General features: G+C 35.7%; 1 pseudogene; it reads right to left on the reverse strand.

Moving 5' to 3' along the window:
- Window positions 1-23749, reverse strand: part of LOC131409251 (UDP-glucuronosyltransferase 2B31-like) — a 74117-nt pseudogene that overhangs the window by 18841 nt on the left and 31527 nt on the right.

Consider the following 23749-nt stretch of genomic DNA (forward strand, 5'->3'; position numbering starts at 1 on the left):
AACCATTCCATACCCATATACCATTCTGTTTTTCACTTTCAGTACATTATTCAATAAATTACATGAGATATTCAACACTTTATTATAAAATAGGCTTTGTATTAGATGATTTTGCCTAACTGTAGCGTAATGTTAGTGTTTTGAGCACATTTAAGCTAGGCTAGGCTAAACCATAGTGTTCGATAGGTCAGGTGTATTAAATGTATTTTGACTTACAGTATTTTCAACTTAGAATGGATTTATCAGGATGTAACCCCATCATAAGTCAAAGAAGATCTGTACTATGAAGTCAAAGGCTCTAATTAGCTATAAGAATCATGATGCAATTTGCCAAAGGTCTTTTTTCTTAAAAAGAAAGTACAGATATTTTGTGAGAATCTAATAATTAATGGAAAGCAAGTAGTTTGAGGGAAAATTTCCTATATATAATAAAGAATAAAGACAGGTTTCACAATCATTGACTTCTATCCATCTTGTTTTGCAAATTAATAACAATAGTTACTACTATTAATTATTATGATTACAGTGCTATCCATCTTTCTCCTTGTTCTCCTTCTCCTCCTCTTTTCTCCAACTCCTACTGACATTTCATTTTCCCTTCATGTGAGGAGTGAAATCACTAAAAACTAGGATTAGATTGACTCCAGTTCAAGATGGTGACATATGAGCCTCCTAAACTCACCTCCTCCCATGAACACACCAAATTTACAGCTACACACAGAGAACTCCCCTTGAGAGAATTCCAGAAACTAGCAGTGACTCCTACATGTTGAGTGAATGAGAAAATACCCACATCATTCACTTCAAAACTGATAGGGAAGGCAGAGAAAAAATGTTGTCATATACCTTATTCTTGGCATAGTGACAGACAATTGAAAGGGAACTCTCAACTCCTAGACAGCCAAGGATTTGGAACCACATCAAGTGCTCCATCTTTTAAGATTCTCACTTGAGAGACCAGCCTCCCAAACACGTATCTCTGAAAGCCAGTGGGGCTTGAATCCTTGAGACCCACAGAACCTTAGGATACAAAGAAACAGCTTTTCAAAGGGCTCATGAGGACTATCTGTTGTTATCCACCTAGGGCTTAGCTCAGAGGGAGCAGGCAGAAATGGCCATCACCCAATCTTTCCCTGAATGAGGCCTATTCGCATACTGTAAAAGTTGCTGTCTAAGGGTCAAGTTTCTTTCTTTCTTTTTTTTTGTTTAGGTAACATTTGTTTATAACATTACATAAATTTCAGGTGTACATCATTATATTTCAATTTCTGTGTAGATTACATAATATTCACCACCCAAAGACTAATTAACATCCATCACTCTCTAGGGGCTGACTCTGATCCTTCCTGGAGTCCATGGAAGCCAGCAGAGACCATCAACACCTTCTCACTTAAGCCCACCTCTAATCACAAATATATCCCTGGAAGGAGCTTGTACACATACCTGGCAGCCCACTTTTGTGGCTACTGTCCAAGGGATAAGTATCTAGATTGACTGGCTTTGATAGCCAATGAGTCTTGTATTCATGAGTCCCATAGGACTGTATCAAGCAAAGAAACAGCTATTATTGGTGCAGGAGCACCCCTCTCAAGACTACAATAGTGCCGATGGAGCAGGCAAAAAACCCATCTCCCAGTATGTCTGTGGAAAAGCCCTACAACCTACTTTCCTAAGTGTTGCCTGAGGGTCAAACATCTAATCAGCCTACATCTAGGTGCTAACTGCAATCATCCCCTTTGAAATAATGACAGATCTTGGCACACCCTCAGTTACTGGGAGCCACTAAGTATAAAGAAGGTGGCTTGGACAATTACAAAGGTTTGATACACAACCAGGAGCTCTGGCTGGGCTTATTGATAAAGTTCATCTCCCACATGAGACCACTCTGTCAAGACTGGGAGAAGTGGCTGTTTTATCTAATGTGTTGGAACTAACACAGAGAGTCAAGGAAAACGAAGAAACAAAGAAATATGATCTGAACAAAAGGGCAATGCAAAACTCCAGAAACATGCCATAATGAAGTGGAGATAAGTGAGTTACCTAATAGAGAGTTCAAAATAACAGTGGTCATAAAGATGCTAACCGAGGTCAGAAAAACAAGTTATGAACAATGTGAGAGTTTCACAGGTTCAGAAAATATAAGAATGTTTCCAACAGAAACCACAGAGCTGAAGAAAATAGGTACGCTGAAATTTTCAATAGAAGGATTCAAAATCAGACTAGATCAAGCAGACAAGGATGAGCGAACTCAAAACAGGGCAGTGAAACTTGTCCAGTCAGAGAAACAAAAGAAAAAAAATGATAAAGAGTGAAAACAGCTAAAGGGACATATAGAATATCACCACTTGCAACAACATATGAATTGTAGGGTTCCTAGAAGGAGAAGAGAGACAAAAGTGGCATAAAGATTATTCAAAGAAAGAATGACTGAAAATTTTGCTAATCTGAGAAAAGACACAGTTATCCATTTTCAGGCAGTGCAGAGTCCCAAAAAGGAGGACTCCAAAAAGACCCACACCAAGACACTTTACAATTAAACTGCCAAAAGTTGAAGACAAGGAGAGGATCTGTAAAGCAGCAAGAGACAAAAAAAAAAAAAAAAAAAAAAAAGCTTGTTACATACAAAGGAATAACCATAAGAATATCAGCATGTTTTTAGCAGATACTTTGCAGGACAAAAGGGAGTAGCATGATATATTCAAAGAACTGAAAGAAAATATTGCCAATCCAGAATATTCAGTGCAGCAAAGTTGTCCTTCATCATTGAAAGAGAGATAAAGAGATTTCCAGAGAGGCAAAAGCTGAAGGAGTTCATCACCGTTAGCACTAGCCTCATAAGAAATGTTAAAGAAGCTCTTCAAGCTAATTTGAAAGAATGCTAATTAATAACTGGAAAACATCTGAAAGTAAAAATCTCACTGGTAAAGGTAAATATATAGTTAAATTAGGAATACTGTAATGTAATGGTGCTGGATAAATCACTTATAACTTTATTATGAAAGTTAAAAGACAAAAGTATTGAAAATAACAAGAACTGCAATAAATCATTATTGGATACAAGGGTAAAGGAATATAAATTGTGGCAACGAAAACATAAAATGTGTGTGGAGGAGAGTGAAAATGTGGAGCTTTCGCGTGCCTTCAGAGTTAACTTATCAGCTTAAAATAGACTATTTCAATATACAAAAATCAGTTGCATATTTATACACCCACAATGAACTATCAGAAAAAATAAATGAGACTATCTCAAACTAAAAGCTTCTGTACAGCAAGGGAAACCATCAAAAAAAATTTGAAGGTACTTATGGAATGGGAAACGATATTTGGAAATCATTTATCTGAATATGGGTTAACATCCGAAATATATAAAGTACTCACACGACTCAGAAGCAAAAAAAACCCAAGAAGTCCGATTTAAAAAATGAGCTGAGCATCTAAATAGACATTTTCCAAAGAAGACATAAAAGTGGCCAAGAGGTACATGAAAAGGGGCTCAATATCACTAATCATCAGGGAAATGAAAATAAAAACCACAATGAGACATCACCTCACAAATATTAGAATGCCTGTCATCAAAAAGAGAAGAGATAAGTTTGGTGAGCGTGTTGAGAAAAAGGAACATGTGCACTCTTGGTAGGAATGTAAATTGATAGAGCCACTATGGAAAAGAGTATGGAGTTTCCTCAAAAAGTTAAAAGTATAAGGACTATATGACCCATAAATCCAAGGTTTGGGTATATATCCAGAGGAAATGCAAACAGGATATTGAAGAGATATCTGTATAGTTGTGTCACTTAATGATGGTGATATGTTCTGATAAATGCATCATTTAAGCAATTTCGTCACTGTGAGAACATCATAGGGTGAATTGACACAAACCTAGATAATATAGCCTACTACACAACTAAGCTGTATGATATAGCGTATTGCTTCTAGGCTACAAACCTGTACAGCATGTTACTGTACTGAATACGGTAGTCAATTGTAACACAATGAAAGTATTTGTGTATGTAAACATACCTAAACATGGAAAAGGTAGAGTAAAAATGTGGTGTAAAAGACAAGAAAATGATACACAACTGTATAGGGAACTTAACATGAATGGAGCCTGCAGGACTGGAAGTTGCTCTGGGTGAGTCAGTGAGCGAGTGATGAGTGAGTGTGAAGGCCTAGGACATTACTGTACACTACTTTAGACTTAATAAAAATGGTCTAGTTAGGTTACACTGAATTTATAAAAATCTATTTTTCTTTCTTCAATAATAAATTAACCTTAGCTAACTGTAACTTTTTTACTTTATAAACTTTTTAATTTTTTAAACTTTTTGACTCTTTTGTAATAACTCTTAGCTTAAAATAGAAGCACATTGTAGAGCTGTACAAAAATATTTTCTTTCTTTATGTCTTTATCAGCTTTTTTCTATTATTATTATTATATTTTTTACTTTCTAAATGTTTTTGTTAAAAACTAAGACATAAACACGTATGTTAGCCTAGGCCTACACAGGGTCAGGATCATCAGTATCACTGTCTTCCACCTCCACATTTCTCCCACTGGAAGTTCTTCAGGGGCAATAATATATATGGTGCTGTCATCTCCTCTGATAACAATGTCTTCTTCTGGGAAGCTCCTGATGGACCTGCCTGAGGCTCTTCTTGAGGACGTGTCACTCCTTTCAGAAATATGTCCATGGTAGTTTTCTTCTTTTCTTCATCATAGATTTGCTTGTTAAGCAGATAATGCACTATAAACCCTCTATCACTGAAAATCTTTCAGTGTTGGGATACATGTTTTCAAACATTTTAAGGAGCATGTTGAGGTCTGCAAAGGCTTCTGCTAAACCCTTCACTGTGAATTCTCTTGGGGGTTCTTCCCTTTTTTCTCCAGCACTTTTCTTTTCTCTTGTCTCTTCTTCAGCTATGCCTTCCTGTTTCAAATCAAACAACTCCTCATTAGTGAATTCCTAAGGAAAGACCCCTAGGAATTCCTCAGTGCCATCTTCATTCACACCCAGGTTAATGTTGTTTGCCATTTCAACCACATCTTTGTTGATTTTTGCAACCTCTTCATTCTTGGCAAGTCCTTTGAAGTCATGGGTGAACTTTTTGAGTGTCTTCTTCCAGATGCCATTCATATGCTCCTTGATGACATCACCCCAAGCCAAAGCAAGTTTCTTCATGCAGTCATGGATTTTGTCATCCTTCCAGTATTGCATCAGTCCTTCTCAGTGTCTTCCTCACTTACAGCAATAGACTGGGAAAAGATCCTTCTCAGGTAGTAGAACTTAAAAGCTGCTATAACTTCTTGATCCGCTTGTTGGATCAAAGAGGTGGTGTTTGGTGGGAGAAACACGACTTTGATATTGGGATGAAGATCACCAATAAAAGGAAGATGTCTGGGAGTATTATCAACAATAAGCAATAGCTTGAGAGGCATATTATTCTTTGAAGAGTACTTCTCCATTTTTCTGGTATAGTAATTCAGGTGGGCAACTTGGAAGAGGAGCTGCGGCATTCATGACTTGTTATTGCTCCTGTAGTACACTGGTAGTGTGTGCTTACTGATATGCTTGAAGGTCCTGGGGTCCTTACTATGCTGGATCACAAAGCGTTTCAATTTGTAGCTTACAGTGTTGGTTGCCCTGAAGCAAGACAGTTATTCTGAACTTAAAAGCCTTGAAAACTGGCATTGACTTAGCCTCCTCATGGATCAATATCCTTTCACGTTACTGTTTCCAGAAATGAAAGCTTTCATTCATATTGAATGTTTGCTCTGCCAAATAATTTTACTCCACAATTAGCTCATCTAGAATTTCCAAAAAATCTTTAGCTGTCTTCACATTAGCATACACAAACTCACCACTCAATTTCACATTATGTGATGAATAACAATTCTTAAATCATTTAAACCACCCAGAGCTAGCAGTAAATTCCACTTTGTAGTTTGGTCCAGCATTTCCTTTCAATATTGCAAACAAATACTTTTGTTTTGGCTGTGATCATCATGTTACTGAGAGGAATATGCTTCTGTGTCTGGTCCTCAATCCAGGTCATTAAAAGTTTATCCATGTCTGATATAAGCCCTTCTCAAATTTTTGTTAGTCGTGTTGCCTTCAATGAAGCAAATCCTTTAACAGCTTCCATCACTTTGTTCTTGTTCTTCAAGATAGTAGCTATGGTGGAATGGGACATGCCTGACAGGCAAGGAATAACCATCACTTATTTTCCAACTTCGTAGTCCTTAATCACTTTAAATATCATTTCCACATCAATCACTTGACATGGCTTCTTTCTGGTAAGATTAACATTGCATTTGAATGCTTAAGGGCCATAATGAACAAAACAACATGAGATTATACCAAACACAAGAGAAAACAATGCACTCAAGAGACGTGGTAAACATAAGACATATGAGGCTGCTGTTGTTGTAACATGGCATACTGTTTTACAGTAATTTTTTTTACAAGTAGAAAGAGTACACTCTAAAAAAATGATAAAAAGTATAGTATAGTAAATACATGAACCAGTAACAGTCATTTTTTATCGTTATGAAGTATTATGTACTATACATTATTGTATGTGCTATACATTTATACCACCACAGACACGTGAGTAATGTAGTAAAACAAACAGTTGTACTACACTGTTATGATGGCTATGACATCACTAGGTGACAGGAATTATTCGTTCCGTTATAATGTTATGGGATCAGCACTGTGTATGTAGTCCATCATTGACCAAAACATTGTTATGTGGTGCATGACTGTACTCCCATGTTCATTGCAGCATTATTTACAATAGCCAAGATATGGAAGTAACCTAAGTGTCTATCAAGGGATAAATGAATCAAGAAAGTGCAATATATATATATATGAATATTATTCAGCCATGAGAAGGAAAGAAATTGTTCCATTGGTGGCAATACAGATGGACCTTGAGGCTATTATGTTAAATAAACCAAAGAGAGGAAGACAAATACTGCATGCTATCACTTATATGTTGAATCTAAAAAAAATCTGAAAAAAAAAAAAAGGTAAACATAGATAAAGAGAGTGAAAAGTAGTTGCCAGTGTCTGAGGGGTGGAGGAAATAGGGAGAGGTTGGTATAAGATTACAAAATTTCATCCATAAGATGAATAAGATCTGAGGATCTAATGTAGAACTTGATGACTATAGTTAATAGCACTACAGTGTATAACTGAAATTTGCTAGGACTATAAGTCGCACACACCCAAAAAAAGGTAAACATGTGGAGTGATGGATGTGTTAATTAACTACATGAGGGAAAGCTCTTCATGATGTATATGTATATCACATCACCACGATATACGCTTTAAATCTCTTACAATTGTATATGTCAGTTATACCTCAATAAAGCTGAAAAAAAAAAAGATGGTTAGATTGAATAGACCTTTTACTAATTTTAGCTCAGGCTTTAGACCTTGTGAAAGTTACCATACATAGGTAAATATTTTACAATCAATTGTGATATTGAGTTAACCCTTGAATAAATTCTGTTTTATATTGCTGCCAATCAAGTGGTAGACAAACAGGATGTCTTAATTGATCATTACATAATTCAATAAAGGATGCTTATTCTTTAATTATGTCTTAAAGACATCAATTTAAAACATGTTCGATTATTGCTTTCCGTCATAAGGCATATTATCCTATACACTAAGAGAATTCTTTTGCAATTTTATATGATGCGCAGTTTTAAGATACAAGTGGTAGAAATTATTCGGTCTTTTTTAAATATGCATACTGTATGGTCCTTACATATGCAGTGTTTATTTTCTCAGTGCTCATTTTAGCAGTCAGCTATGATGTCAAGCACCATGTTACCCAAGGGATTTTTACCGAGGTTTTGTACAGGCTTGGTGTATGGCAAAACTCACCTGCTCTAATAGGCTAAGCAATCTCTTTTATGCTCTAAGATGTCAAACCTTGGGATCTCAAATGAGGAATTGTTTAAATGTTGGAGTGATAGCAAATAATGTTGCATTTGGCTGCAAATGTTGTTGGGGCACATATTCATATTGTTAAGGAGTGGTCTTTCCTTTAAGCTAGAATACCAGAGAAGATCCTCAAAGCAAATAAAAGAAAATAAACAGGAATAGATTACTTTAGGCAGTGGTTTGGCACATTTGCAGTGGAGTCCAACAAATGCATAATGCAGTAAGAATGGGCGAAGAAATTAAAAATCCCAATAGATTCAAATGAGCCACATTTCAGCTTTCCCCTTTGTCTCACGAAATGTAGTGGGTCTTCTTGAAGGGAAAAAAGTAAACAAAAGGTAGAGGACATGAGAGTGTTTTAATGTGAATACATGAGGTAATTTCTGGAAGGAGCTTGGAATAATATAGCCAAAAGTGTTTAAAAGTGTGTGTGGTTTGATAACACACATATATATAATTTACCTATATTATATATATGTTGATTGTATATATATGTGTGTGTGTGTGTGTAAAAGACAAAGCGTAAGAGAATTTTATCTCTAATTTCACATCAGTACATTCTCAATACTAAACAATTATTAAACCTAAGCCACTAAAGAAGTAAACATGCATTTGTTTACTCTGTAATGCTGCAAAAGTAACAGATGCAAAAGGAAACAATTATTTGAGCTCCCAATCAATTAACCAATGAATACACCTTTCCTTAATGTATTCATTCTAGTATCTACAACTTAGCAAGCTATTCCTTTCACCGCAGATTTTCCAAGAAAACTCGTGATTTTTGAGAGGAAGGCTCATTTCCTTATACCTGCATCTGCATTTGCTTGATGTTAGGAAGTAAACAACATTTGTGTAATTAATAATAATATTTGCAAATAATAGCTGAAAATTTTTCATAAAGCATGGAAATGGATGTGCTCACCCTAATTTTGGCTCATTTTCTCTTTAATGGAGAGACTGTTTTCAAAAAATGTAGATTAATAAGGTTGATGACCACCCTTCAATAGAATTTTAGGCCCTTAAATCATAATTTGTAAGCACTTAGTGAAAGAATGTGTAATATTAGAAACCTCAAATTATAGGTTCCTGAGTCAATGATAAAGTCAGTGTGTCTCTCCATTTTGAAAGAATTCTTCAGGTAATATTGTAAAACAATTTAATTTTCAAATAAGGAAACAAGATAAACAAGTATCCTCAGTGCTCCACAGACAGTTGTGCTAAAAATATGTAACTCCTTTATCTAGATGTCTGCGTTGATCAAGAAAGTGAAATTTCAAACGCCCTTTGTTACAGATGAAAAAGAGTATAGTAAAACGGATATGTAGAAAATAGGCACAGCACAGAGGATTACTAGGGCAGTGAGTCTACTCTGTACGATATAATAATGGTAGATACATTCATTATAACTTTTTCAAAACCCATAGAATGTACAACACCAAGAACTATGGAATGTAGGTGAAAATGATGTGTCAATATAGGTTTATCAGTTGTAACAAATGTGCTACTCTGATGGGAGATGTTCATGTTGGGGGAGTCTATGCACTTGTGAGAGCAGACGTTATATGGCAAATCTCTAATCAATATTGCTCTGAGCTTAAAACTGCTCTAAAAGTGTAAGTACGTGATGGGTAATATTTTGACCCTATACTTAATAAACAACCAAGGGAGAATAAAACATTTTACCCAGAGAAAAAGAATAAAAAAATAAAGTATATTACACATTAACAAACAAAGAATGGATATATAATTGCTTCAAGAAATCCTCAGTGCTTCAATTTGTTTTGTGACTTCCTGAAATGGCCTCTGCACTAATGACAGACCACAGGGTGCAAACTGAACTTGCAATATAAGCCTTTCCATAATATTTGTGAGGTTGGAGATCAGTTTTTAATTTCATTTCATCAATTCACTTGTAAAAGACACATTCCTCTGAGTTTATATTTATGCAACCTCACCTTCCAAGGCACTAGGAAAGTTAAAATTTCATTCTACCTCTAAAAATATGACTTGCCTAGTACTTCAATATAGAATGGATCCCGTTTCTTCTCATTTAATATTTGGAGCTAAAGGTCAAAATAACGCACATACATCATTGAGTCAGCATACAAAAAAGCATAAAAAAATTAAAATATTATTGCCTATATTTCCTATGCTGTACATTACATCCCCATGACTTATTTATTTGATAACTGGAAGCTTATACCTATTAAACCCATTCAGCTGTTTCACTCACCCCTCAGCTCCTCCCTACTCTGCTAAGACCTAGTTTGTTTCCTGTTTTTATGAGTCTGTTTCTGTTTTGTTTGTTCATTTGTTTTGTTTTTTAGGTTCCACATATAAATGAAATCATACAATATTTATCTTTCTCTGTCTGACATTTCACTTAGCATTATACTCTTTAGGTCCATCCATGTTGTTGTAAATGGAAATATTTCCTTCTTTTTCATGGCTGAGTAATAGTCCATTGTGTATATATATGTACATATGTATGTGATATATATGTATGTATATATCACATCTTCTTCTTTCTTCTTTTTTTTTTTTTGAGGAAGATCAGCCCTGATCTAACATCTGCCAATCCCCCTCTTTTTGCTGAGGAAGACTGGCCCTGGGCTAACAACCATGCCCATCCTCCTCCACTTTATATGGGACGCTGTCACAGCACTGCTTGACAAGCACTGCGTCGGTGCGCGCCCGGGATGTGAACTGGTGAACTACGGGCCACTGCAGCAGAATGCACGCACTTAACCGCTTGCGCCACTGGACCGGCCTCTATACCACATCTTCTTTAACCATTCATTTATTGATGGGCACTTAGATTGCTTCCATATCTTGACTATTGTAAATAATGCTGCAGTGAACATAAGGGTGCAAATATCTTTTTGAACTGGTGGTTTTGTTTCCTTCCTCCAGAAGTGGAATTGCTGGATCTTATGGTAGTTCTGTTTTCAATTTTTTGAGGAACCTCCATACTGTTTCTATAGTGGCTGCCCCAGTTTAAATTCCCAACAGTAGTGCATGAGTGTTCTCTTTTCTCCACATCCTCACAATGTTGTTATTTTTTGTATTTTTGATAGTAGTCCTTCTGACAGGTCTGATATGGTATCTTATTGCGGTTTTGATTTGCATTTCCCTGGTGATTAGCGATGTTAAGCAACAAAGAACCAGCTCTCAGTTCCATTGATCTTTTTTATGTTTTTTAGTCTATTTCGTTTATTTCCACTCTGATCTTTATTATTTCCTTCCTTCTAATAACTTTGAGCATTATTTCTTCTTCTTTTCCGAGTTCCTTTAGGTGTAAGTTTAGATTGTTTCTTTGAGAGTTTTCTTGTCTCTTGTTGTAGGCCTGTATCACTATGAGCTTTCCTTTTAGAACTGTTTTTGCTGCATCCCATAGATTTTGGAAAGTTATGTTTCCATTTTCACTTGTTTCAAGGTATTTCTTTTTTTTTTTTTATCTTTTTCATCCCTTCATTAACTCATTGGTTGTTTAATAGCATGTTGTTTACTCTTCTTGTGTTTGTGTTTTTTCCAGTTTCCTTCTCATAATTGATTTCTTGTTTCACATAGTTGTGGTTGGAAAAGATGCACGCTATAATTTCAATCTTCTTAACTCTATTGAGGTTTTTTTTTTGACCTAATATGTGATCTATCCTGGAGAATTCCATGTGCTCTTTAAAAGAATGTTTATTTTGCAGTTATTGGTTGGAATGTTCTGTATATATCGCTTAAGTTCATCTGGTCTAAAGTGTCATTTAAGGCCAATTTTCCATATTGATTTTCTGTCAGGATGATTTATCCATTGAGGTAAGTGTGTTGTTAAAGTCTCCTACTACTATTGCAGTACTATTAATTTCTCCCTTTATATCTTTTTTTTTGGCAGGAATTCTCCTTTGTGTGTGTGTATGTGTGTGTGTGTGTGTGTGTGGAAGATCGGTCCTGAGCAAACATCCATGCTAATCCTCCTCTTTTTGCTCAGGAAAACCAGTTCTGAGCTAACATCTATTGTCATTCCACCTCCTTTGTTTTCCCCAAAGCCCCAGTAGACAGTTGTATGTCATATCTGCACATCCTTCTAGTTGCTGTATGTGGGATGTGGCCTCAGCATGGCCAGAGAAGTGGTGCGTCGGTGAATGCCCAGGATCCAAACGTGGGCCACCAGTAGCAGAGCGTGTGCACTTAACCACTAAGCCATGGGGCCGGGCCTCCCTTTATGTCTTTTAATGTTTTCTATAAATATTTAGGTGTTTTTATATTGGATGCATAAATAGTTACAAATATATAATCTCCTTGGATTAAACCCTTCATCACTGCGTAATGCACTTTTTTGTCTTTTGTTACATTCTTTGTCTTAAAGTTAATTTGTCTGATACGAGCATTGCTACCCCAGCTTTCTTTTCATTTCCACTCACATGACATATCTTATTCCACCTCTTTACTTTCAGTCTGTGTGTGTCTTTAGATCTGAAGGGAGTCTCTTGTAGACAATGTATAGATGTGTCTTGTTTTTTTTTAAATCCATTTAGCGACCCTATATCTTTTTATTTGAGCATTCAGTTCATTTATATTTAAAGAAATAATTGATAGGTGTTTTCTGATTGTTATTTTGTTAGTTGACTTTGATTATTTTGGTAATTCTTCTCTGATATTTTCTTTTCTTAATCTCTTCCATTGTGTTTGAATGGCTTTCTTTAGGGCTGCTTTCTCTTTATTTTTTGTGTATCTGTTCTAGGGTTTTGGTATGTGACTACCATGAGGTTCATATATAAATACATTTATAATGTGTATATATATATTTATATACAGCAGCCTGTTTTAAGGTGATATTTGCCTAAGTTTGAACACATTCTAAAATCACTACATTTTTACTTCCCCCTTCCATGTTTTCTGTTTTTGATGTCATATTTTACATCCCTTTATTTTGTGTATTATTTAACTACTTATTTCAATTATAGTTGATTTTACTGATTTTGCCTTTTAACATTCATGCTAGCTTTTTAAGTCACTGATCCATTACATTTACTAAATGCCTATATCAGTGAGATTTTTCTTTCTTTCATAAATCTTCTTATTTCTAGTTATGGCCTAATATCTTCCACTTAAAAAAGACCCTCTAAGGTCTTGTAAGGTGATTTTAGTGATGATGAACTCCTTTAATTTTTGCTTCTCTGAGAAAACTCTTTTTCTATCCTTCAATTCTGAATGATCACCTTGCTGGGTAGAGTAATCTTGGTTGTAACTTTTTTTCTTTCAACAATTTAAATATATCCTGCCACTCCCTTCTGCCCTGTAAACTTTCTGTTGAAAACACAGCTGATAGTCTTATGGGGATTCCCTTGCAAGTGACTTCTTGTTTTTTTCTTGCTGATTTTAAGATTCTCTCTTTATCTTTCTATTTTGCCATTTTAATTGTAATATGTCTTGGTGTGGATCTCTTTGAGTTTATCTTGTTTGAGAGTCTGTGCTTCCTGGACCTGGATGTATGTTTTCTTCCTCAGGTTAGGGAAGTTTTTAGCCATTATTTCTTCAAATAATTTTTTTTGACCCTGTCTCTCTCTCTTCTCCTACTGGGACGCCTATAGTGCAAATATTAGTTGTCCCAGAGATTCCTTAAACAATTTTCAGTTTTTAAGATTCAGTTTTCTTTTTGATGTTCTGATTGGGTGATTTCCATTATATATCTTCCAGATCACTGATCTGTTCTTCTGTATTGTCTAATCTGTTATTGACTTCCTCTAGTGTATTTTTCCTTTCAGTTATTGTATCCTTCAGCAGTAATTGGTCTTTTCTTATATTTTCTAACTCTTTTTTGAAGTTTACAGTGTGCTTTGCATTCTTCAGTTCAATGAGCATATTTATGATATTACTTTGAACATTTTATTGGGTAAATTACTTATTTTTGTTTTATTAGTGTTTTCTTCTAGAATTTTACCTTGTTTTCTCATTTGGAACATATTTGTTTGTCTTCTCATTTTACTTGTCTTTCTTGTTAGTTTCTATGAATTAGGCAAAACAACTACCTCTCAGTCTTGAAGAAGTGGACTTTTTTGTAGAAATGTCCCTTGTGTAGAGTGTGTGTTGGCCTGCCTTAGTAGGATGGTGGAGTCTCAGTGTGCATGGGCCAAGGGGTCCCAAAGTTTACTGTGCTGGGTCCACCTTGGAGGTATGGCTGGAGCTTGTGTGGGCCAGGGACAGGGACATGCTGGGATAGCCTGAGTAAGAAGGCCAGAAGTTCTGGATCATGCTCCCACCTGCACTACTAGATGGAGGGGTATGCAAAAAATGGTGCTTGCCAGTGTCTCCAACCAGGTAGAGGGTTCCCACAGTTCCCTGCCCATTTGGCAGATGTTTTAGAGTTAGTATATGGATTTCCTTCTTGTATATTCTAGGTACACTTTAAACTACTGTTTTTTGATGTGCCCCATAGCAAAAAACAATCCTTCATATGAGCCCTTCAGTGATATCCCTTCTTGCTGCAGGTTGCCACACTGGGGGTGGGTTTTGCATCAATATCTTGTCTGTGCCTCTCCTACTCATCTCTATGTGTTCTCTCTATTGTTTGTTTTGCAGAATGTGTTCAATCAGCCCTCAGTTCTTCTTCAGGAAGAATTGCTCAATATGTAGATGTAGATTTGATGTGTCCATGGGAGAGGGTAAGATCAGGGTCTTCCTACAGCACCATCTCAGACTCTCCAACCTATGTACATTACTTTATGAAAAATGTCTTTTCAAAATTAAAAGGAATGAGACGTCAGCATCATGGCAGAATGAGCTTTTCCATAAAGTCTCCCTGGATAAGACACAACAAAAATGACATTCACATACCAAGAAAGGATATTCACACAACACAAAAGGACATCTGAGAGGCCGATGCAGCTGCACATCTGAGAGTAGACATGTTGGAGCCCCTGGAGGAACTGAGGAGAGGTAAGGAGAAATCCTCCCCTCCCTATCCTATTGGTGACTCTGGGTCCACGCAATTCCCAGAGAGGAGGGAGGGGAGGCCCTCTGCAGGAAAACTGTCACTCTCCAAGTTCTTTCACAGCCTGTGGGAAAATCCCATATAGAGGAGTCTGAAACGTAAAGGGGGTGCCATCAACATCTGAGCACCCCAGGAGAGTAGATAGTGGAGGAAGAACAAGAATCCCTCGGGGATTGGGCAGGCAAAAGAGAGAACCCCTCCCACCCACACGTCCGGCACTTCATCTCAGCCGGTCGGCCACAGCGCTTTGTCAGCCAGAGTGCTCGCAGATCGCAGTGCGCTCAGAATACACAGCCCTTGACCCTCACACAGTGACAGCAAGTGGAAACTGAAATCATATATTGTTAGGATGAGGAAGAACAAGTCAACTTCAGCAGGCACAATGCAAAAATATATTAAATCTCCAGTCCAGAAGGAAGATGACCAGCACCCAGAAATCAACCCTGAAGGCACAGAAATTTATAACCTAAATTATAGAGAATTCAAAATAGCCATCATAAAAAAGCTCAACAAATTACAAGAAAACACTGATAAACAATACAACAAGATCAGGAATTTCTTCACAAAAGAGATTTAAACCATCAAGAAAAACCAATCAGTATTGTTGGAGATGAAAAACACAATGGAGGAGATAAAGGAAAATCGAGAATCTTTAAAGAACAGAGCTAATAATATGGAGGAAAGAATTAGCACTATTGAGGATAAGAATACAGATATGCTCCAGATGGGGAAAGAAAGAGAAGAAAGACTAAAAAGAAATGAAGAAATTCTCCAAGAAATATCCTACTCAATTAGGAAATGTAACATAAGGATTATAGGAATTCCTGAGGGAGAAGAGAGAGAAAAAGGAACAGAGAGCTTATTCAAGGAAATAATAGCTGAGAACCTCCTAAATATGGGCAAGAAGTTGAAAATACCAGTAAAAGAAGCCAATAGATTACCTAAATAGATCAACCGGTAAAGGACCTCTCCAAGGCATTTAGTAGTAAAGCTGGCAAAAGTCAATGGCAAAGAAACAATATTAAGGGCAGCTACACAAAAACAAAAAATAATGTACTAAAGAATTCCCATCAGGCTCTCAGCAGATTTCTCAACAGAAACTTTACAGGCTAAGAGACACTGGAATGATGTGTTCATAATTTTGAAAGACAAAACCTTTCAGCTAGGAATACTCTATCCAGTGAAAATATCCTTCAAATATGATGAAGAAATAATAACTCTCCCAGATAAACAAAACCTAAGTGAGTTCATGGCCACGAGAACTCCACTACAATAAATGCTCAGGAAGGCCCTCATGCCTGAAAAATAAAAAAAGAGAAAGGGGATACAAAGCTTTGAGCAAGGAGAAAAATTGGTAGACAAAATCAGAAAAATAGTAGCTCTCTATCAGAATAGATTAGCAAACACTTAAATACCAAAATCAAAGACTAAACGAAGGAAAACACCAAAAATAAATATAACCTCATCACTTTAAACACACACTCAGTACACAAGATAGAATAATTTGTGACAATAATAATTTAGAAGGGAAGAGAAAATTGATTGAATCAATTTAGTCTAAGGATATAAGAGGTCATCAGATAATGGACTATCTCATCCATGAGATCTTTTATACAAACCTCAAGGTAACACTAAATAAATATTCAGAACAGAATCACACATGACAAATAAAGAGAAAACTAAAAGAGTCACCATACCAAACTGAATTGGTAGTCCGAAACACATGAGAGGAGAAACAATGGAAATGCAAAAGAACCAGAAAATAAGCAACAAAATAACAATATTAAGCCCTCATATATCGGTAATCACTCTAAATGTAAATGGATTTAATTCTCCAATCAAAAGACACAGAGTGGCAGAATGGATTAAAAAGCAAGACCCAACAATATGCTTCCTCCAGAAACCACATCTCAGCTCTAAAGACAAACACCGGCTCAGAGTGAAAGGAGGGAAGACAATACTCTAAGCTAATGACAAACAAAAGAAAGCAGGTGTTGCCATACTTGTATCAGACAAAGTAGACTTTAAGATAAAACAAGTAATGAGAGACAGGGAGAGGCAATATATAATGATAAAAGGGACACTCCACCAAGAAGATATATCAATTATAAATATATACACACCCAGCATAGGAGCACCAAAGTACACAAAGCAACCATTAACAAACATAAAGGAATATTAACAACAACACAATAATAGTAGGGGATCTTAATACCCCACTTAAATCAATGGATAGATCATCCAGACAAAAAGTCAACAGAGAAATAGTGGACTTAAACCAAAAACTGGATGAGATGGACTTAATAGACATTTGCACAGCACTCCATCCAAAAACAGCTGACTACACAATCTTCTCAAGCACACGTGGAACATTCTCAAGGATAGATCATATGTTGGGAAACAAGGCAAATCTCTATAAATTTAATAAGATTGAAATCATAACAAATATCTTTTCTAACCATAATGCTAAGAAACTAGAAATCAACCACAAGAAAGTAACTGTGAAAGTTACAAAGATGTGGAGATTAAACAACACACTACTGAATAACCAAGGGATCATCAATGAAGTTAGAGGAGAAATAAAAAAAAAATCTGGAGACAAATGAAAATGAAAACACACCATACCAACTCGTATGGGATGCAGCAAAAGCGGTCCTGAGAGGGAAACTCATAGCACTACAGGCTCACCTTAACAGACAAGAAAAATCCCAAATAAACAACCTTAAACCACGCCTAACAGAACTAGAAAAAGAAGAACAGGGCCCAAAGTCAGCAGAAGGAGAGAAATGATAAAAATTAGAGCAGAAATAAATGAAATTGAAACCAAAAACAGAGTAGAAAGGATCAATGAAACAAAGAGTTGGTTCTTTGAGAAGATGATAAACAAAATTGACAAACCCTTAGCCAGACTCACTATGAAAAAAGGAGAAAAGGTACAAATAAATAAAATTAGAAATGAAAAAGGAGAAAGTACAACGGATACCACAGAAATACAAAGGATTATAAGAGAATACTATAAAAACTACATGCCAACAAATTGGACAATCTAGAAGAAATAGAGAAATTCTTAGACTCATATAACCTCCTAAAACTGAACCAAGAAGAAATAGAGAATCTGAATAGATGAATCACAAGTAAGGAGATTGAAACAATAATCAAAAACCTCACAAAAAATAAAAGTCCAGGACCAGATGACTTCTTTGGAGAATTTTACCAAACGTTCAAAGAAGATTTAGTTCTTATCCTTCTCAAACTATTCCAAAAAATAGAGGAAGTTGGAACACTTCCTAACACATTCCACAAGGCAACATCACCCTGATACCACAGCCAGAAGAGGACAATACAAAGAAGGAAAAGTACAGGCCAATATTGCTGATGAACGTAAATGCAAAAATACTCAACAAAATATTGGCAAACAGAATACAGCAATATGTTAAAAAGATCATACACCATGGCCAAGTGGGATATATACCAGGGATGCAGGGATGATTCAACACCCACAAATCAAACAATGTGATACACCACATTAACAAAATGAGGAATAAAACCACATGATCATCTCAATAGATGCAGAGAAGGCATTTCACAAGATCCAACATCCATTTATGATAAAAACTCTCAACAAAATGGGTACAAGAAGGAAATTATCTCAACATAATAAAGGCCATATATGACAAACACATAGCCAACATCATATTCAATGGGGAAAGTTTGAAAGCCGTTCCTCTGTGAACAAGAACAAGACAAGGATGCCCACTCCCGCTACTCTTATTCAACATAGTACTGGAGGTTTTAGCCAGAGCGATTAGGCAAGAAAAAGGAATAAAGGTAATCCAAATAGGCAATGAAGAAGTGAAACTCTCACTATTTGCAGATGACATGATTTTATATATAGAAAACCCTAAAGAATTCATTGGAAAACTATTAGAAATAATCAACAACTACAGCAAAGTTACAGGGTGAAAAATCAACTTACAAAAATCAGTTGCATTTTGGTATGCTAGTAATGAACTGACAGAAAGAGAACACAAAAAGATAATCCATTTATAATTGCAACAAAAAGAATAAAATATCTAGGAATAAAGCTAATCAAGGAGATGAAAGACCTATACAATGAAAACTATAAGACATTACTGAAAGAAATCGATGATGATGTAAAGAAATGGAAAGATATCCCATGCACATGGATTGGAAGAATAAGCATAGTTAAAATGTCCATACTACCTAAAGTAATCTACAGATTCAATGCAATCCCAATCAGAATCCCAATGACATTCTTCATAGAAATAGAGCAAAGTATACTAAAATTCATGTGGGGCAACAAAACACCCTGAATAGCTAAAGCAATCCTGAGAAAAAAGAACAAAGCCGGAGGCATCACAATCTCTGACTTCAGAACATACTACAAAGCTATAGTAACCAAAACAGCATGGTACTGGTACAAAAACAGGCACATAGATCAATGGAATGGAATTGAAAGCCCAGAAATAAAACCACACATGAGTGGACAGCTAATCTTCAACAAAGGAGCTAAGACTGTACAATGGAAAGAGAAAGGAAAGTCTCTTCCATAAATGTTGCTGAGAAAACTGGACAGCCACAAATGAAAGAATGAAAGTAGACCATCTGCTTTTGCCATTCACAAAAATTAACTCGAAATGGATCAAAGACCTGAGGTGAGACCTGAAACTATAAAACTCCTAGAAAAAAATATAGGCAATACACTATTTGACATTGGTTATAAAGGAATCTTTTTGGATACCATGTCTACTCAGACAAGGGAAACTAAAGAAAAAATAAACAAGTGGGTCTTCATCAGAATAAAGAGATTCTACAAGGAAAATGAAACCAGAATCAAAATGAATAGACAACCCACAAGCTGGGAGAAAATATTTCCAAATCATATATCCAACAAGGGGTTAATCTCCAAAATATATAAAGAACTCACACAAAAGAAGAACAAAAAAACATTCTCCATAGCAGATATACAGATGGCCGATAGGCACATGAAAAGATGTTCAACATCACTAATCATCAGGGAAATGCAAATCAGTACTACACTAAGATATCACCTTATACCCGTTAGAATGGCTATAATCACCAAGACAAAAAACATCAAATGTTGTAGAGGTTATGAGGAAATAGGAACCGTCATTCACTACTGGTGGGAGTGCAAACTGGTGCAGCCACTATGGAAAACAGTAATGGAGAGTCCTCAAAAAATTAAAAATAGAAAGATCCTATGAGCCAGTTATCCCACTACTGGGAATCTATCCAATGAACCAGAAATCAGCAGTCCAAAGAGGCTCGTGCACCCCTATGTTCATTGCAGCATTATTCACTATAGCCAAGAAGTGGAAGCAAGTGTCCCTCAACTTATGATTGGATCAAGAAGATGTATTCCTACCAAATGAAAGATATATTCGTTAAAAAAATGAAAATGAAAATATGCTTCTCATGGTGCTCATTTACGATGAAAAATAGTTGTGCTAAAATTAAAATTAAATAGCACTGTTTTTAAAAAACAAATGTCCACTGAGCTATTATTACAAATATATTCTCAAACAAATTATATTATTTCCAAAGTTGTTATGAAAAAAGGCAAAAATATATACATAAAAATTATGATATTAATAATAATAGTAATAGTATAACTGAAATTCACGTATATCATAAAAATAATTTGAAAACGAAATATTTCAGATTCCAGAAAATTTGGCTTTTAAATAGGAATATTCCAACATATCTCTTCAAAGTCAATTACTTTTATATTTTATAGTTCTTCCAAACAACACAAAAACAAGCACAATCAAAACAACTAAGAATATGCCTACATTTGTAAGTAATATCTACTTAGTTTCGTTTACCACTAAACCAAAGTTATAGTTGGGTAAATTTGAAAGTCCTGCTTGTTTGCCATTTATCAGTGATGGGCTCAAAATATTAGCATAGAAAATTTGAGTAGTCTCAAGTGGGAATTTGAGATTGATTACGTCATGCTGGTTTACTGAAAATAAACCATTTTAGAAGAATTTAAAACGTTTGATGAGTTCTCATGCTGAAAGAAAGCTATAACTACAGATTAGTAGTGTTATAACATTCACGGTTTCCTACATCAACTTTGTTCCCAATGCTTCCTCTTAACCCTTATACCATTTCAGTGATTCTTCTCATCCTACTGATCGGCTTTTTCAAAATTTCTCCACTATTCTGAACCTTTGAAAAACCTTTCCCTTAAAGCCGCCTAAAAAAACTGAATGTGACAGTAACGCTGAGTTATCAATTACTGTTCAAAGGATTGAGTAAACTGTACTCATCATCGTGTTCATGTCAAGGCTCATTTCTGCCCTCCTGGTCTTCCTATGAGAACATCTCTAGAAATAGTATCGAGTAAAAACAATAGTATACTCATGAAGCATCATTAATGACTAGTTTCAATGCATTGAGCAAATCTGTACTTGACATTGTGTGGAAGTCCAATCTAACAGTTGCTCCCTTGGTCTTCATGTGAGTGATATTATCAGGTTGATCCTCAAACAAAGGAATGCCCAGCATAGGGATCCCATGGTAGATTGCCTCATAGAAGCCATTGGTTCCACCATGATTTATAAAGGCTTTGGCTTTTGGATGACCTAAGAAAGAGTGAATTTCATTAAACTTATTAAATACAAGTTTGAGAAATGGACATTATAAGGCACTGAAATAGGCAATGTTTTTTAGATAACAGATTATTATACGCTTGCACCTGCATTTAAATTGTTTCAGAACTCAGAGCAATAAATACCTAAGTCTGATGGAGAGGTAAGTGAAGACTACATGAAAGAAGTGGTATGTCACTTGAACTTCAAAAATGAATACAAAGTTAGGAGGGGAACAAACTGAAAGAACATTCTGGATAAAAGAAATAACGTACAAAAAATGGTGGGGGGGGGGATGTTGGAAACGTATTCTCTTAAAGAAGTTGTGAAGTTGTTGAGTCTGATGTGAAGGGTGACAAGACAACAAAGAAGGTGATGGTGGTGACACTGCAACCAGAAGAAAGAAAAGCTACATTTTTATCATGAAATGTGTTATCACTTTGTGAAAAACATTGTGATTTTTTCCCTTTAGAAAATGGGGATTTTCTGGTAATAAAAGAGGAGCTGTAATTTTTCAGTAGCATTTCAAATATCCCTACAAGTAGGAGAAAAGATAGGTGTAAGGAGAGAATTCACAGACAGAGCAACAGTCCAGGAAGTTATTGAAAAATTCGCTGTAAGAAGTAATTACATCTAAATAAAGATATTTTAATTCTGGTCATAAGGAATGTGACTATATATAATAAAATGCCAACTACTGTATTTTATCCTTTTTTTCCTCTAGGACTGCAAATATAGAGAACTTAAGATTTATGTTTGAGTATTTGAATAACATATGCTCAATAAGTTTGTTTCCTGTTGAACTGTTGTCACTCTGCTCATCTGTTACTCATGTTTTCAATATTTGTTCTCCTGAGTCTTAACAAGAAGGTCGTTCTGGGGGATCCACTTACAGAGCTGAGTATTGGTTCCTAAGGTATCTGGTTTCTCACCATCAAATCTCCATAGAACCTCTTAGGGTAAAGAAAATACCTTATTCCATGAGTCAAATTTCAAAGTTACAGCATGTTAGAATTCTAAAGAGATGAACCAACATGCCTTCCACAGGGTGGATGAGGAAAGGAGGACAAGGGATGCTTGGTAATTAGAGCCACTAAAACACTGTGGCAATAGGAATACTCCTATTACATGCACTTATTTTCATGTTCAATCAGGTATGAAACGCAATCATGGCATTTCACACATACTAGCACAGAGGAATCAGGGTGACATAGGTTATAAATACAAATTCAAATATTTAGGAAATTTTTAGGCAGTCATAATTCTAGTGCAAAAAACAGTGGGAAATCACTAATAATCTACACATTTATTTTGCTTTATTTTATATACTGACTCTAATTTTCTAAATTTAATATTAACCTATTTCCTTGAACTGTTATAGAAGGGAGTTTACTTACATTCACTTGGTCCTTAAGTTATTATATTAGACATTTACTTTTTCTTTACAAAAAGGCTAATCTGTGCAATCAGACACTAGTGAAAAAGTAATATTTCTGCTTATTAATAATTTTTTTTTTTTTTTTTTTTTTTTTGTGAGGAGATCAGCCCTGAGCTAACATCCGCCAATTCTCCTCTTTTTTTGCTGAGGAAGACTGGCCCTGGGCTAACATCTGTGCCCATCTTCCTCCACTTTATATGGGACGCCGCCACAGCATGGCTTACCAAGCAGTGCGTCGGTGCACGCCCGGGATCCGAACCAGCGAACCCCGGGCCGCCGCAGCGGAGCGCGCGCACTTAACCGCTTGCGCCACCGGGCCGGCCCCTCTGCTTATTAATAATTTATTAATAATTAATTAATTCTGCATAGAAAGTAAGTATACCACTTTTATATTACAAATTAAATACTATCTCCAAGAAACATTTGAACTTGTAAATTTTGACACAGAACCAGAGTATTATCACCATTGCTATATTTGGAAATTCTTTAAATTTAGAGAAGAGCCTGTGGATAATTTATGAATGACAATATTGCAGTTGAAAAAATTCCAAAATTATGACGCTAAAATTTATTCAACTAGCCCTTAACACTTCAACAAATGAAACACAAAGCACTGACAGCATTAATTAACATGGTTTATATGCCCAGTACCAAATAAGACAACAATTTTGGATTTCAAAGAAATGGTCATAAACTGAATTATATTTTACCAATGTTTAAATTCTATTTGCCA

Source organism: Diceros bicornis, chromosome 8 (genome assembly GCF_020826845.1).
Source record: "Diceros bicornis minor isolate mBicDic1 chromosome 8, mDicBic1.mat.cur, whole genome shotgun sequence".
NCBI lineage: Eukaryota > Metazoa > Chordata > Mammalia > Perissodactyla > Rhinocerotidae > Diceros > Diceros bicornis.